This window comes from Lissotriton vulgaris, unplaced genomic scaffold (assembly GCF_964263255.1).
Source record: "Lissotriton vulgaris unplaced genomic scaffold, aLisVul1.2 SCAFFOLD_1057, whole genome shotgun sequence".
NCBI lineage: Eukaryota > Metazoa > Chordata > Amphibia > Caudata > Salamandridae > Lissotriton > Lissotriton vulgaris.
Genome location: NW_028250023.1, coordinates 455,477 through 469,515, shown reverse-complemented (window position 1 = coordinate 469,515; position 14,039 = coordinate 455,477). Strand labels below are relative to the sequence as shown.

Sequence of the window (14,039 nt, the reverse complement as noted above, 5' to 3'; positions counted from 1 at the left end):
CTATTGGGCAGTTAATTTGGCAAACCTTACTGCAGGTGCAACAACCGTGGAGTGTGGGGGTACCCCAGAGATGATTGTTCTCGGTAATCGGTAAGAACTGTCTTCAAGAGGTTACAGACGTTATAACTACACCGATTCTCAGTTGTTAATATAGTTAGGCAGAATGTCAGCGTTGCCACTCCAGTTTCAAAATATGCAATTTGATGAATACTGAGGTTGAATCGACTAAAACTTAATATGGACAAAACTGAGATTGTAATTGTAAAGAATACGACCAATCCTGGGAACCAACGTTACTTGCCCCTAAAAATTAAATTGTTACCGGAGTCTAAACCTACTGCTAAAAGTCTGGGAGTGATAATCGATAACATGTGTTGTAGTGGGCGGTGAGGTCATCACCTTAGAATTTTGGAACTGACTAATGCTTCTAACTCTGCCTTGGAGATTCAATGTATGTTCCTCGCCCAGTGCTTATTCCAGGTACTTTGGGGGTGGTCCTTTGGTTTGATGGCATTGAGATTGAAAAGAATTTGGTGGTGGTCAGTTCAATCCGTGGGTAGGATAGGGCAGAGGGACAAGGTGTTTTGCTTAGAGATGATTGCATCAAGGGTATGAGTTTGTTTATTGTAGTGTTGGGTGAGATTGTTCGCTCCCAGGAGGGTGGATAGGGCTTGTACTGTTGGATCATCAGCATTGTTCAAATGCAGTTTCAGGTCTCCTAGTAAAACGTCTGCGCTGCCTTTAAGATAGTTTTGCGATAATCGGTTTGTTTAGTCCTCAAAGATTTTTCTTTTTTCACCAGGAGGGTGAGAGATGACATGAATTTTGATAGAGTTGGGGACTTTCGACGAGAGTTGAACTCCTACATATTCAAAGGTAGGGTATTTCATGTTGTGGAATGGAGTTAAGCACAGACAGTTTTTTGTATAATGGTTAATCCACCGCCAATGCGATACTAGCATTCGTACGGATGATTGAGAAGCCCTGTGGGTTGAGGTAATTCATAAAAGAGGATGAGTGGTCGTTCAGCTGGGTTGCAGTTGGAAAGCAGAAGTCAATTTTGTGTCCTAGGATGGTTTTGGCTATTTGAGTGGCATGTTTGACTGCTGACTGAGGGGCCGATTCACAGAACTAACTTTAGATAAAATCCTAAACTTACTACTTTTGATATTCACAGAAGTTAGGATTTAGTCTTAAGTCTGTCTTAAGTCTGTCTTAGGTCTGTCTCAAGTCTGTCTCAAGTCTGTCTTAAGTTTGTCTTAAGACAAAATCCTAACTTCTGTGAATACCAAATGTAGTACGTTTAGGATTTAGTCTTAAGTTAGTTCTGTGAATCAGCCCCAAAGAGCACTGACAGTTTAGTAGCATGCAGCAACGCGTAGGTAGTGATCTTGGACCAGGCTGACGGGGTTGGAGGGTTGCTATTCGGGTAGGCCGCCTGGGAGTGCGAGTGGTGTTCAGGGTTCTACTCGTGCCAAGGATGACCGGGGTCTTGCGGTGCCAAGGTTGGCTCAGGGTATTGTCCTACGTGTTGCTCAGCATTTCAGCTTCCCTTTGCGTCATTTCAGTTGTAGTGCATCTATGTTTGAGTTGGTGATGGATCTAGGGGATAGTTTGTCTAGGGGTAAAGGATAAGGGATCAGAGTGTATGTTTGTGGCAGGATCAGTGTTCGTCATAGATGTGTGAAGCTGGGGCAGGAAGTAGGTAATCTTGCCATTCTTACGTAGTGACGAGATTTAATCCAGAATAGTGTTGATTTAGAGTTCAAGCTGTGCTGTTATAGTGATCAGTCGAGTGGCGTTTGGGTCAGTGATAGGAAGTGATGTGTGATGGAGCTCGTCAGAGGTTGGGGAGGAGGCTAATGCAGGTGTGGCCCGTGCAGGTAAGAGAGGTGTCCACTGTAGGATTCCCCCCACCTCCCCCTGCGAACCTGGACTCACCACTCTTACCTGCACAGGCCGCTCCTGGGCTAATGGAGTATCCAGCCTGCTGTGGTTGGAGGACTGAGATGATTCAGGTGGGATAGATAAGTCAAGCTGGGGAGTGGAGGTGAGCCATGCAGAGGGGGCAAGTAGTTTTGGTATCGAAACAGAAGCTTCTGTGCATCTGGGGTTCAGAGAGGGTGTAGGGAGGTAGCGGTGGGGGCAGTGAGAGGTGGTTTGAGAATAGAAGGTTCAGCTAGTAGATGATGGGGTGCATGGGTGAGTATTCTGGGAAAGGGTTGAGGGGTGGTGGGAGTGAATGGCATGGCGGCGCAGAGAGCCGGAAAGTAAAAAATAAACAGGTTTTGTTCAGTGGCTTGGATGAGGATGTATGCATTTCTGTAAATGGTTATGGACAGATCTCCACTAAAGTTGTGGGATATCGATATAGTTTAGAGCCATAAGGGACGATGGTAGTATTAGTTACATGAAGATGTTGAATTAAGTTTTCTTTCCTTTTGCAGGGTTTTTTAGTGTAGAAGATGAAGTCCATTTTAAGGCCTCCATTTGTTGGACTGAAGAAGAGGTTTGTTATTAGTGTCTCTGGATGTTCTTTGAGGATTTTGTTTTTGTATTTTTTAGTGGCATGTTTGGAGAGGTTTTGCAGAAATGAGTTGGGGGCATATCTTTCCATGACAGTGCTGCGGCAGGATAGAAAATATACACCCACAGCATAGGTAGGATATCAATATCAGCATGGACTAGTAGACATCGCAAAGGCAGGGTCACTGCTATAGGCTCAAGGTAGGATAGGAAGCAGCATCAACTTGAGATAACAGTATATGCAAGAGATAACAATATTGGCCTAAGATGGGCAAAACAATCACCATGTAGACGTAGAATACGAGTGTAGACATAAAGACACAGTATACTTGCAAGATAACATCTTACACTGTTGTATTGTGGAACTTGGTTGAGAGTTCATTGTCCCGGCTAGATTTGTAGGAGGGGTCACTAGATGTCAGTGATGTAAATTGTCTCTGACACTATAATTTTGTGGGACTTTGTTGAGAGTTGTTTCTACTGGCATGAAGTATTAGAAGGGACAGTGGGTGGGACTGGGACCTCATTTATTCTTTTGCGGTCTGGAGTCCAATATTTATACCTGGTGCCCACTTTGAAGTAGGAGTTTCTAGAGACTTCCACGGCCATGAGTTGTCGGACATCCCCTTCCTCCCTGCCCTGGGCCCAGTGAGTCTGTAGTCACAAAAGACCGGTGATAACTCCTTTGAGAGAGTGCTCAAGCAGAGCCTTTGTGATGTGCAACTGTGATAAGTGACAGCTGCTCCCCCTCGTTAAGTCAAAGAGGCCTATCCTGCCAACACCTCGCTTCCAAATGAGCAGAGGAATACTGAAGCACTCAGCGAAGTCCAATGGCCATGCCTTGTGGCCCGTAAAGAAGTACTGCAAGATCAGAGATGTTTGTTGTGATTTATTGTTTCCACAATTATTCACCTTTCTTCGTTGGAGACGTAAAATCCATTACAGACAGGCAGCCATCACGTGTTTTGTCATAGAGATTTTTTCAAGGCTGCAAGATGATATGCAAAGTATCTTACACAATTGTAATGACGACATAGGGATAATAAATGCAGCAGTTAAGTCACCATCACCAGACAGAACAATAAGAACCCCGTTGTGATCCTGAAGGATTCCCTGTGAAGAGACAAGTGCATCAAGTGAAATCCTAAAACAGATTGTGCCTGGTAATCTGGCCATGCTAAGTTATTGCAACTTGCTATAAAATCATACTACTCACCGGATGAAGACATTGTTATCCAAAACACCAGTGATCCAATCTGTTAGCCTTTCAGAATGTTCAAGTAAAGGGGCGTATCCGATTTCCAAAAAATACTGTATGGCGGCAATCCCTCAGATTTGGGGATACTAGTAGATAATGAACAGAAGTCCAAGGTAAACAGTTTGTTACCATCAGTCTAAGCACATTTTCTTCCCTCCTGCTGCATGCCGGGTATGTTTTAGGCTAGCCAGCTAGCTGCTGCCCATTTTTTGAGAACTGATATGATCACACACTGTGTTGATGCACAGTTGGGGATATTTTTTTATTCTATATCGGCGCATTAATTGCTTTTAGATTGTTACTTGCATGGATACAAGACATTTCTTTTTCGACTACCATGTTCCATACATGCCATTTTTAGGTCGAGCCTAGGCAGGCCGCATGCGCTGTCTGCAAGACCTCCTGTGGAAGAGGTGTGGCGCAGCGGACACGGTGCCTGACTCTGGACCACAGGGTACACTGTTCGATCCCCGGCGCCAATGGCAGGTCAGCCCAGCACCATGTGACTCTGGGCAATAGCTTGCTTAATCTTCCCGAGGGCCCCCAGTGCCGGGAAACCACTTCTGATGTAGCTATGTGCTCTACAAATTGAAGGTTATTAATCAATACTACTACACTATTCCCGCCTGCTGCTCACTGTGGGCTTGGTGCAGTGTCAGTCTTCTTTCCTGCCTCCTAATTCATTCCTGCAGCCGATACCTCACTTCCGTTTAAGGGCGAGGAGCACCTGCCAAATACAGTTTCCATGCGCTACATACTTAATGTGCTGGTTGCAAGAACTCTTTATCAAAAATGTTCTTACCCCAGTCACTGCTTGGTTAGTTTGGCTTCTCCCTTCCGCCTTGCGTTATCAATCCTCCCCCCATCCGCCACATGCTGTAGAAGCTACACTCCAAACAACCCGCTCTCCTTTCGCCACTGCAGCCGTGCCATTAGGTTTTTTTCTTTTTTTTACTTTAAAGCTGAGCACGCTGCCCGCTCTCCCCAAAACCCTAGACTATGCCCACTTTTCCTCTGGCATTACTTCGAGTTCATAAGGTTGCTTGCACTAGTTCTTCACATACGTTTGTAGAGGTCTCACACTTTGAGCAACCACTCATCTATCACAGATACAGGAGAGACAAAGTGCTGTTTTGCTGTTTACAGTAAAGACAGCGATCTATGCAGCCTGGCTACACCACCGCAGAATGGTGTTTTTGCCCCTTCCAAAATCAGTAAATTCAAAGTAGGGACGTGCTGACACCAGATTTCAATCAATCAAGACATTTGTAGTGCGCGCCCGTAAGGGTCTCGGGGCCCTGGCGGGGGAGGTGCTGCTACTGCTCAAATAGCCAGGTCTTGGGTAGCCTCTTGAAGGATAGTAGATCTTCGGTCTGCCGTAGGAGGATGGGGAGGGTGTTCTAGGTCTTGGTGGAGAGGTAGGAGAACGATCTGCTGCCGGAGGTCGCTCTTCGGATGCGAGAGATGGTGGCCAGGGATGGGTCGGCAGAGTGGACCTGGCGGTTCGGGGTGTAGAAGGAGAGTCATATGTTGAGGTATGCTGGTCTGGTGTCGTGGAGTGCCTTGTGTGCATGGGTGAGGAGCTTGAAGGTGATCCTCCTGTTGACGGGGAGCCAGTGCAGGTCTCTCAGGTGGGGTGTGATGTGACTGTGGCGAGGGATGTCGAGGATCAGGCGTGCAGAGGTGTTCTGTATGCGTTGCAGTCGTTACAGCAGTTTCGCCGGTACTCCCGCGTAGAGGGCCTTTCCGTAGTCCAGCCTGCTACGGACGTGGGTATGGGTGACCGTTCTTCTTGTGTCGGTTGGGATCCATCTGTAGATCTTGCGGAGCATGCGGAGGGTGTTTGAACTGGAGGATGAGATGGCATTAACGTGCTTAGTCATGGAGAGTGTTGAATCGAGGATGTACCCCAGGTTGTGTGCGTGGTCGGTGGGTGTACGTGCTGCTCCCAGGGCAGTCGGCCACCAGGAGTCGTCCCAGGCTGAGGGGGGTGGGGGGCGGGGGGCAGGGGTTTGGAGCCGAGGATGAGGACCTCCATCTTGTCTGAGTTCAGCTTCAGACGGCTATTCTTCATCCATTCAGCGACGGCTTTCATTCCTTGGTGGAGGTTGGTTTTGTCAGTGAGAGGGTCCCTAGTGAGGGAGAGGATCAGCGATGTGTCGTTGGCATAGGAGATGATGTTGAGGTCGTGCAGTCTGGCGACGTGAGCGAGCGGGCCATGTAGATGCTGAACAATGTCGGGCTGAGGGATGATCCTTGGGGTATGTTGCAGATGATCTTGGAGGCTTTGGATCGGAAATAGGGGAGGTGGACGCTCTGTGTTCTGTCGGAGAGGAAGGAGGTGGTCCAGTCCAGTGCTTTGCCTCGATTTCCTGCGTCATGGAGGCGAGTGCGCTGGGTGCGGTGGCATACTGTGTCGAAGGCGGCTGATAGGTCCAGGAGGATGAGGGCCGCTGTCTCACCGTTGTCCAGCTGGGCACGGATGTCATTGGTGGCGGCGATGAGGGGCGTTTCGGTGCTGTAGTTGCTGCGGAACCCGGACTAGGACGGATCCAGGATGTTGTTCTCCTCGAGGCAGCGGGTCAGCTGTTTGTTGACGGTTTTCTCGTGACCTTCGCTGGGAACGGGAGCAGGGAGATGTGCTGGAAGTTCTTGAGGTCCCTCTGGTCTGCTTTGGGTTTCTTTTTTTTTTTTAAAACCTTTATTTCGACAGAGCAATACAAATACAGACCTACAACCACAGGGGCCGGTCAGTAACAGCTAGTATCGAATTCCAGAAGCAATACACAGCTCATCAGCCGGCAACCCGGGGGTCCGGCAGCGAAAAAATACACCCAAACAATATCCTTGTGATGAGAAGAGGATTAATGAAAGGTTTCACATTTTTTATTTTGAAGAAAACAAACATTATTATTATATTTCTTATATAGCGCCAGAATCGACCCCCGAAGGGGTATCTCCGTGCTTGCCTTGGGAACCCGTCCTGGCTTTTCCCTGTGAGATAGCCCCTACAGGGCATCCCCAAGGTGAAAGCCAGGCATCCTGCCACGGGGGGCCGTTGTGGAGATTAAGCAAGCTTAATGCCCAGAGTTGCAGAGTGTGAACCCATGATTAGGTCAGGCACCGAAGCGAGAATTATCGAGTCCATGGACATTTTGAGCTCAAGACCCTGCCGCGTCGGGAATTGAACCCTGGTCCCGGGTCTGACCTCTGCTTCCGGGTCTGCCTGCTCTAACCAGTGAGCCACACTTCTCCATAACAACCTAATCCCGAGGTGATGTCAAGTCAAGTCAAAAGATTTATATAGCGCGCTACATACCCAGAGGGTCTCAAGGCGCTTGAAGAAGGGTGGGGAGTTACTTGTCGAATATCCACGTTTTGAGTTGTTTTCTGAATGCTAGGTGGTTCTGAGTAAGGCGAAGGTCAGTGGGAAGTGAGTTCCAAGTTTTAGCTGCTAGGTAGGAGAAGGATCTACCTCCCATGGTGGTTTTGTTGATGCGGGGTACAGTTGCAAGGGCTTGGTTGGAGGATCGTAGCTGGCGGGAGGGGGTGTAGAAGGATAGTCGTGTGTTGAGGCATTCGGGTCCGATTTTGTAGAGTGCTTTGTGTGCGTGGGTAAGGAGCCGGAAAGTGATCCTCTTATTGACGGGGAGCCAGTGGAGGTTTTTCAGGTGATCAGAGATGTGTTCTTTACGTGGGATGTCTAATATGAGCCTGGCTGAGGCGTTCTGGATGCGTTGTAGTTTTTTCTGGAGTTTTGCGGTGGTGCCGGCGTAGAGGGTGTTTCCGTAGTCCAGTCGGCTCGTGACCAGAGCGTGGGTGACTGTTTTTCTAGTTTCGGTAGGGATCCAGCGAAATGTTTTTTTGAGCATGCGAAGAATGTTGAAGCAAGATGAAGAAACGGCGTTGACTTGTCTGTTGATCGAGAGTGAGGAATCCAGGATGACGCCCAGGTTCCGTGCGTGGTCCGTCGGGATGGGTGCTTTTCCAAGGGCCTCTGGCCACCAAGAGTCATCCCAGGCGGAGGGGGAGGAACCTAAAATGAGGACTTCTGTTTTGTCTGAATTCAGTTTCAGACGGCTGTGCTTCATCCATTCGGCTACTTCTTTCATTCCTTCGTGTAGGTTGGTTTTGGCCGTGTTAGGGTCTCTGGTGAGTGATAGGATCAGTTGAGTGTCGTCGGCGTAGGAGATGATGTTGAGGTTATGTTGGCGTGCGATGGCCGCGATGGGGCTCATGTAAACGTTGAAGAGGGTGGGACTGAGTGAGGACCCTTGAGGTACGCCGCAGATGACTTCAGTGGCCTCTGACTTGAATGGTGGAAGGCGGACTCTCTGGGTTCTTCCGGAGAGGAACGAGGTGATCCATTCCAGTGTTTTTCCTTGGATTCTGATGTTTTTGAGGCGCTGTAGAAGGGTGCTATGGCAGACTGTGTCGAAGGCTGCGGAGAGGTCGAGGAGGATGAGGGCGACTGTGTCTCCATTGTCCAGTAGAGTTCGAATGTCGTCTGTTGCTACGATGAGGGCGGTTTCGGTGCTGTGCTTGGCTCGGAAGCCGGACTGTGAGGAGTCGAGGGATTTGTTGGTTTCGAGGAATGCGGCGAGCTGGTTGTTGACAGCTTTCTCGATTACTTTGGCCGGGAATGGAAGGAGTGAGATAGGGCGATAGTTTTTGAGTTCGGTGGGGTCAGCTGTGGGTTTCTTCAGGAGGGCGCTGAGTTCGGCATGTTTCCAGCTTTCCGGGAAGGTTGCGGAGTTGAGGGAGCAGTTGATGACGTCTCGGAGGTGCGGTGCAATAATGGAGTCTGCTTTGTTGAAGATGTGGTGAGGGCATGGGTCAGTGGGGGATCCTGAGTGGATAGAGTTCATCAGACGGATGGTGTCCTCAGTGGAGATTGGCTTCCAGTCATTGAGGATGTTCAGGGGGGGTGGGGTTCCTGCAGGGGATTGGGGGGGTTGGTCTCCGGGTTGGTTGTCGAAGCTGTTGTGGATGTCTGCAATTTTGTTGTGGAAGAATGAGGCTAGGGAGTCGCAGAGGGCTTGAGAGGGGGTGATGTCGTTGGAGTTGGCTGAGGGGTTGGTGAATTCCTTGACGATGTTGAATAATTCCTTGCTGTTGTGGGCGTTATTATCTAGACGGTCCTTGAAGGCTGCTTTCTTGGCATTTCGGATTAGTTGGTGGTGTATGCGGGTGGCGTTTTTGAAGGCGTCCTTGGTGCTGGTGTTAGGGTCTTTTTTCCAGGCCTTCTCAAGGGAGCGACAGAGTTTCTTAGATTTCTTAAGGTCATCGTTGAACCAGGAGGCCTTCTTGCTGCTTAGTTTGATTTGTCGTTTTTTCAGTGGTGCTAGGATGTCGGCGCTGTTGGATAACCATTGGGTGAGGTTGGTGGCTGCTTGGTCTGGGTTTGAGGAGTGGGCGGGGGGCTTTTGAAGAAGCGATGAGGAGATCTGGTCGATGGTGATTTTGTTCCAGTTTCTTTGCAGAGTGGGTTGGGGGTGGTTGTTGGATGTGGGCTTGTTGTAGGTGAAGTGAACGAGCTGTGGTCAGTCCAAAGGAGAGCTGTGGTGTGGCTGAAGGAGACATGTTTGCTGGAGGTGAAGATGGGGTCGAGTGTGTGACCTGCGATGTGGGTGGAGGTAGTGACAAGTTGTTTAAGTCCGAGGTTTGCGAGGTTGTCCAAAAGGGTGGTGGTGTTGCGGTCGTTGTTCTTTTCAAGGTGAAAGTTGAGGTCTCCCAAAAGGATGTAGTCCTTGGAGGGGAGCGCGTGTGGAGTGATGAAGTCCGTGATGTCTTCACTAAATTGTGCGCGGGGTCCTGGTGGCCTGTAAAGGAGGGTGCCTCTGAGTGTGGTCTTGGGGTCGATGTAGATCTGGAAGTGAAAGTGTTCAGAGTTGGCGAGATTGATGTCTGAGCTGGTTGAGATGTGGATGGATTTCTTATGGACGATAGCGATGCCTCCTCCTGTGTGGCCGGTACGGTCCTTGCGAATGATCTTATAGCCTTCCGGGATGGCAATGGTGATGTCTGGGGCTGAAGTGGCGTTCATCCATGTTTCTGTTAGGAAGGCGACGTCCGGAGAGATGGTGTCGAGTAGATTCCAGAGGTCAATGGCGTGCCTGTGGACCGATCGGGTGTTGAGCAGGATGCATTGTAGGTGGTTGGGGTCGGATATCTGTTGTGTGTTCGTAGATGAGGAGTAGTTCTTGGTGCGTCGAACTTGCAGGAGTAGCAGGAAAAGGGTCCATGGGTGTGGCCAGGAGCAGCTTGGACGCACTTTAGGGATCGGCCGGGGTTGAGGGCTAGGATGGTGGTGGCATCGTAAGTAATGCGGGAGGGGTGGACTTCACGAGGACCAGGGGCTCTGGCGCTGGGCGCGGTCCAGGCGCGGACGGGCGTAGACGGGCTTACCTTTGGCGCACATTCAGCGCGGCCGCAGCGCGTTGGAGCATCAGGCATAAATGAAGTGTGGAGGGGGCGGAGCGTGGGAGGGTCAGCTGGGAGGCGGGGTCTGGGAGGAGACACGGGTGAAAACAACAAGCAAGTCGAAATGGCCGCCTAGAGAGAAATCGAAAGTGGGGCACAGCCGAAGCTTCACTCAAACAATCTAGTTACTAAGTTACTGAGGAGACGCTTCGCCTACAAACACAATCGCCGCTTTAGACAATAGATTTAAATTCAAATGTAGCAATGCGCGCTCTAACGCTAACAAGCGCTCAAACATGATGAAATTATATTGGAACAGAAATGCGGGCAAAAACGATACCAAGCGCAGAGAGACGATGCATGCGCTGTAGCAGGACGGCAGTCAGCTGGACTTCTGGCAGGCAAGGCAGGCAGCTAGCACAGGGCTTCTGTGGAGCGAGAGGAGAGCTGGGGGAGCGACCGTGATGGATGGAATCCAGACGGTCACAGGGAAAGAGAGGACGGGGCTGGTGTAGTGAATCAGTGTGTGGGAGGGTCAGCTGGGAGGCGGGGTCTGGGAGGAGACACGGGTGAAAACAACAAGCAAGTCGAAATGGCCGCCTAGAGAGAAATCGAAAGTGGGGCACAGCCGAAGCTTCACTCAAACAATCTAGTTACTAAGTTACTGAGGAGACGCTTTGCCTACAAACACAATCGCCGCTTTAGACAATAGATTTAAATTCAAATGTAGCAATGCGCGCTCTAACGCTAACAAGCGCTCAAACGTGATGAAATTATATTGGAACAGAAATGCGGGCCAAAACGATACCAAGCGCAGAGAGACGATGCATGCGCTGTAGCAGGACGGCAGTCAGCTGGACTTCTGGCAGGCAAGGCAGGCAGCTGTAAAGGGTGTGTGGCTGTCTCGAATAGCAGGGGGAGCAACCCTAGAAGACGACTTTAAAAGGATATGAAAACATAAGGGGGGAATGAAGGGGTCAGGGACAAACAACCAGGTGAAATACAACAGAACATGGACGTATGGAATGTTCGGTCACGGGGTCTGAGGGACAGCAGTCGTTTCTACGAAGGGAGGGGGTACAGATTTCTCCACGATACGAGTTCCATTGACCCCATATCCTCCCCCATTTCTTAGGTCGTCCACAGGCGATGTACACAGTTTTCTCTCGGAACATGCACCAATCCATGTTGTCCTCCCAAGTGGAAACCTGGGGTGCCCGTTGAGACCCCCACGGCTGGGCAATGTTTCTTTTCGCAATCATGTTGCCGAGGGTGGCCCACTGAGTCTGCGCTACGCTATAGTCATTTGGCTCCCACACATTCAACAGACATCTCCTGGCCTCTGGCGAAAGCGAAACACCTGTGACTTCATCCATAACCTCATGCCCTCGTATCCAATATGCCACCACATCAGGACATTCCCACAAAATATGAAGAAAAGTAGCGAGCATACCAGATCCGCGCCTACACAACCCATCCAAAGAATAACCCATGCGCAGCAAACGTGGACCCGTAACATACACACTGTGGAGGATCTTCAATTGCACCAGTCGGAGACGCGCCGGGATCGCTACTTCCTTAGGAGGCCTGCCAATCTTCATCGTCCAGCTCCAGCCCATCACCAGTCCAGGCCCCGTGAAGCAGGACAAGAAGATCTGAACGGTTATTAATCAGCTTTTTATAAATGAGGGAGATGGTGCTGTCCGGGACATGCCCGTCAAGCACCCTGTCTTCCAGGGGAGAGGACTCTGGGATATCAGTACCAGCAGGGAAGACGGATAAGAGTGCATGACGGACCTGCAGGTAACGGAAGTTCTCCCTATCGCCCAGTTTATATTCTTGTTGGAGTTCCACAAAGGATTTGATCCTGTCCTTGACCCAGATGTCTCCTACCTTGCTAATCCCAATAAGATCACATTTGTCAAACCCCTTCGTTCTCCAAAGACAGCCCAGTCTCTCAGCCGCATAAAGCGGAGTGGCTCTAGTCAGCCGATCTGTCCATCCCGTAGCAGTAGTCGCCACGCCCCACACTCGCACCCGTACCCTGGTAGGCCCAGTTAAATGTTTTCCCGCCGACCTGGAGTACAGCGCCCTGTTATAGTCTCCTCCCGGGAGCTGCCATCTATCCATCTCAAATGCCGGGTTAGGGATCGGGCCATACATTGCATGGTTTATGGCACTCCGTTGCGACGCCCAGTATTACCGTTTTATATCAGGCAACGCTATACCACCGTCGTACCAGGGTAGGGTCAGTTTCGCCAACGCAATGCGAGGCCGCCCGCCCCATACCAGCTTCCTCTGAAGACCCTCGATCTCCCAGAAGTAGCAAGCAGGCACCAGGTCGAGCGTGTTTTGGAGGGCATACAAAAAGCGAGGGAGGGGCATCATTTTAAACAAGGCTGCTCTCCCAACTGGGGACAACGGCAATCCGCACCATGCTGTAACGTCAGACCAAAGCCGGTGGAGTAGCAGGAGCAGATTCTTCTCATATCTTATGGCTGAGTCCAGGGAGATATAAATCCCTAAGTATTTAAAGCCGTCATGCGATACCGGTATCGGACAGACACGGGGCAACAGTGGCATCTCCGCAGTGAGCGGGTAAATGCAGGATTTGGACCAATTGATGGCCAAACCCGAGTTCCTTCCAAAGGAGCGCAACACGTCAAACAACACTCCCAGGGACTTACGAGGGGAAGTGAGATATAACAGAATATCATCCGCGTACAGGGATATAGGGTCCTCAAAATCAGAGGACCATCTAATGCCCTTAAGCGACGGTTCCCACCTAAGCCACGCTGCCAGGGGCTCAACAGCAAGCGCAAAAAGGAGCGGTGATAATGGACATCCCTGTTGTGTGCCTCTGCCAAGGACGAAAGGCTCCGAAGCCCTACCGTTTACAACCACTTGGGCCATTGGCTGTTCGTAAAGGAGTTTGACCCAGCCGATAAAATGAGGTCCGAAGCCGAATTTAGCGAGTGCCGCCCACAAATACGGCCATTCAATCGTATCGAAGGCCATCGAGGCGTCCAACGAGACCAAGATGGCCGACTCGCGAGCAACCCCGCACTTGCAAGCACACCATGGAGGCGGCGTAAATTGAGAGCCGTATTACGGTGCGGAATGAACCCGGACTGATCTGGGTGTATCAGATCACCAATAACCGTGACCAAACGATTCGAAAGGAGTTTCGCCAAAATTTTGGGTTCAACGTTCAGGAGTGAAATCGGCCGGTATGAAGAGCATTGATCACGAGGCTTCCCATCTTTAAGAATAGCCACAATAGAAGCCAATCTCTGATCCCGGGGAAAAAGCCCAAGATCCCGCGATTCCAAAAACATTTGACGGAGGTGTGGCGCTATTTTATCCACAATTTATACAGCTCTATCGGGAGACCATTCGGACCAGAGGCCTTCCCTGAACGAAGGGAGCGAATAGTGAGCGTTATTTCATCAGTGGAAAAATCGACCTCCATAAGCTCTCTGTCAGACTCCGAGAGGCTAGGCAAAGCGATATCCCTAAGTAGCAAATGTGAATCCTCCTCTGGCCTGTCGGAGACCGGCACGTAAACCTTCTGAAAGTGCTGAGCAAACACCGCAACTATACCATCCGGGTCCACGACCCGTTCACCTTCCTCACTCACCACAACAGGCACCACACGATTCAGCCTTTCTCTCTTATCCAGCCACGCAATCAACTTACCGGCCTTATCTCCAACATCGTACAAACGCCCCTGTTGCTCACGACTCATCATCTTCACCGCATCCGTCACCAGCGCTTTGTAATCGGCCTGTTTAAGGGCCAAGACAGGCAAACTCTCGGGTGTGACCCCAGA

General features: G+C 50.2%; 1 protein-coding gene across 1 annotated transcript in view; it reads left to right on the top strand.

Moving 5' to 3' along the window:
• The window catches only part of LOC147663417 (uncharacterized), a 455,662-nt gene that overhangs the window by 26,729 nt on the left and 414,894 nt on the right, over window positions 1-14,039 (top strand). The gene's annotated exons all lie outside the window — the stretch shown is intronic.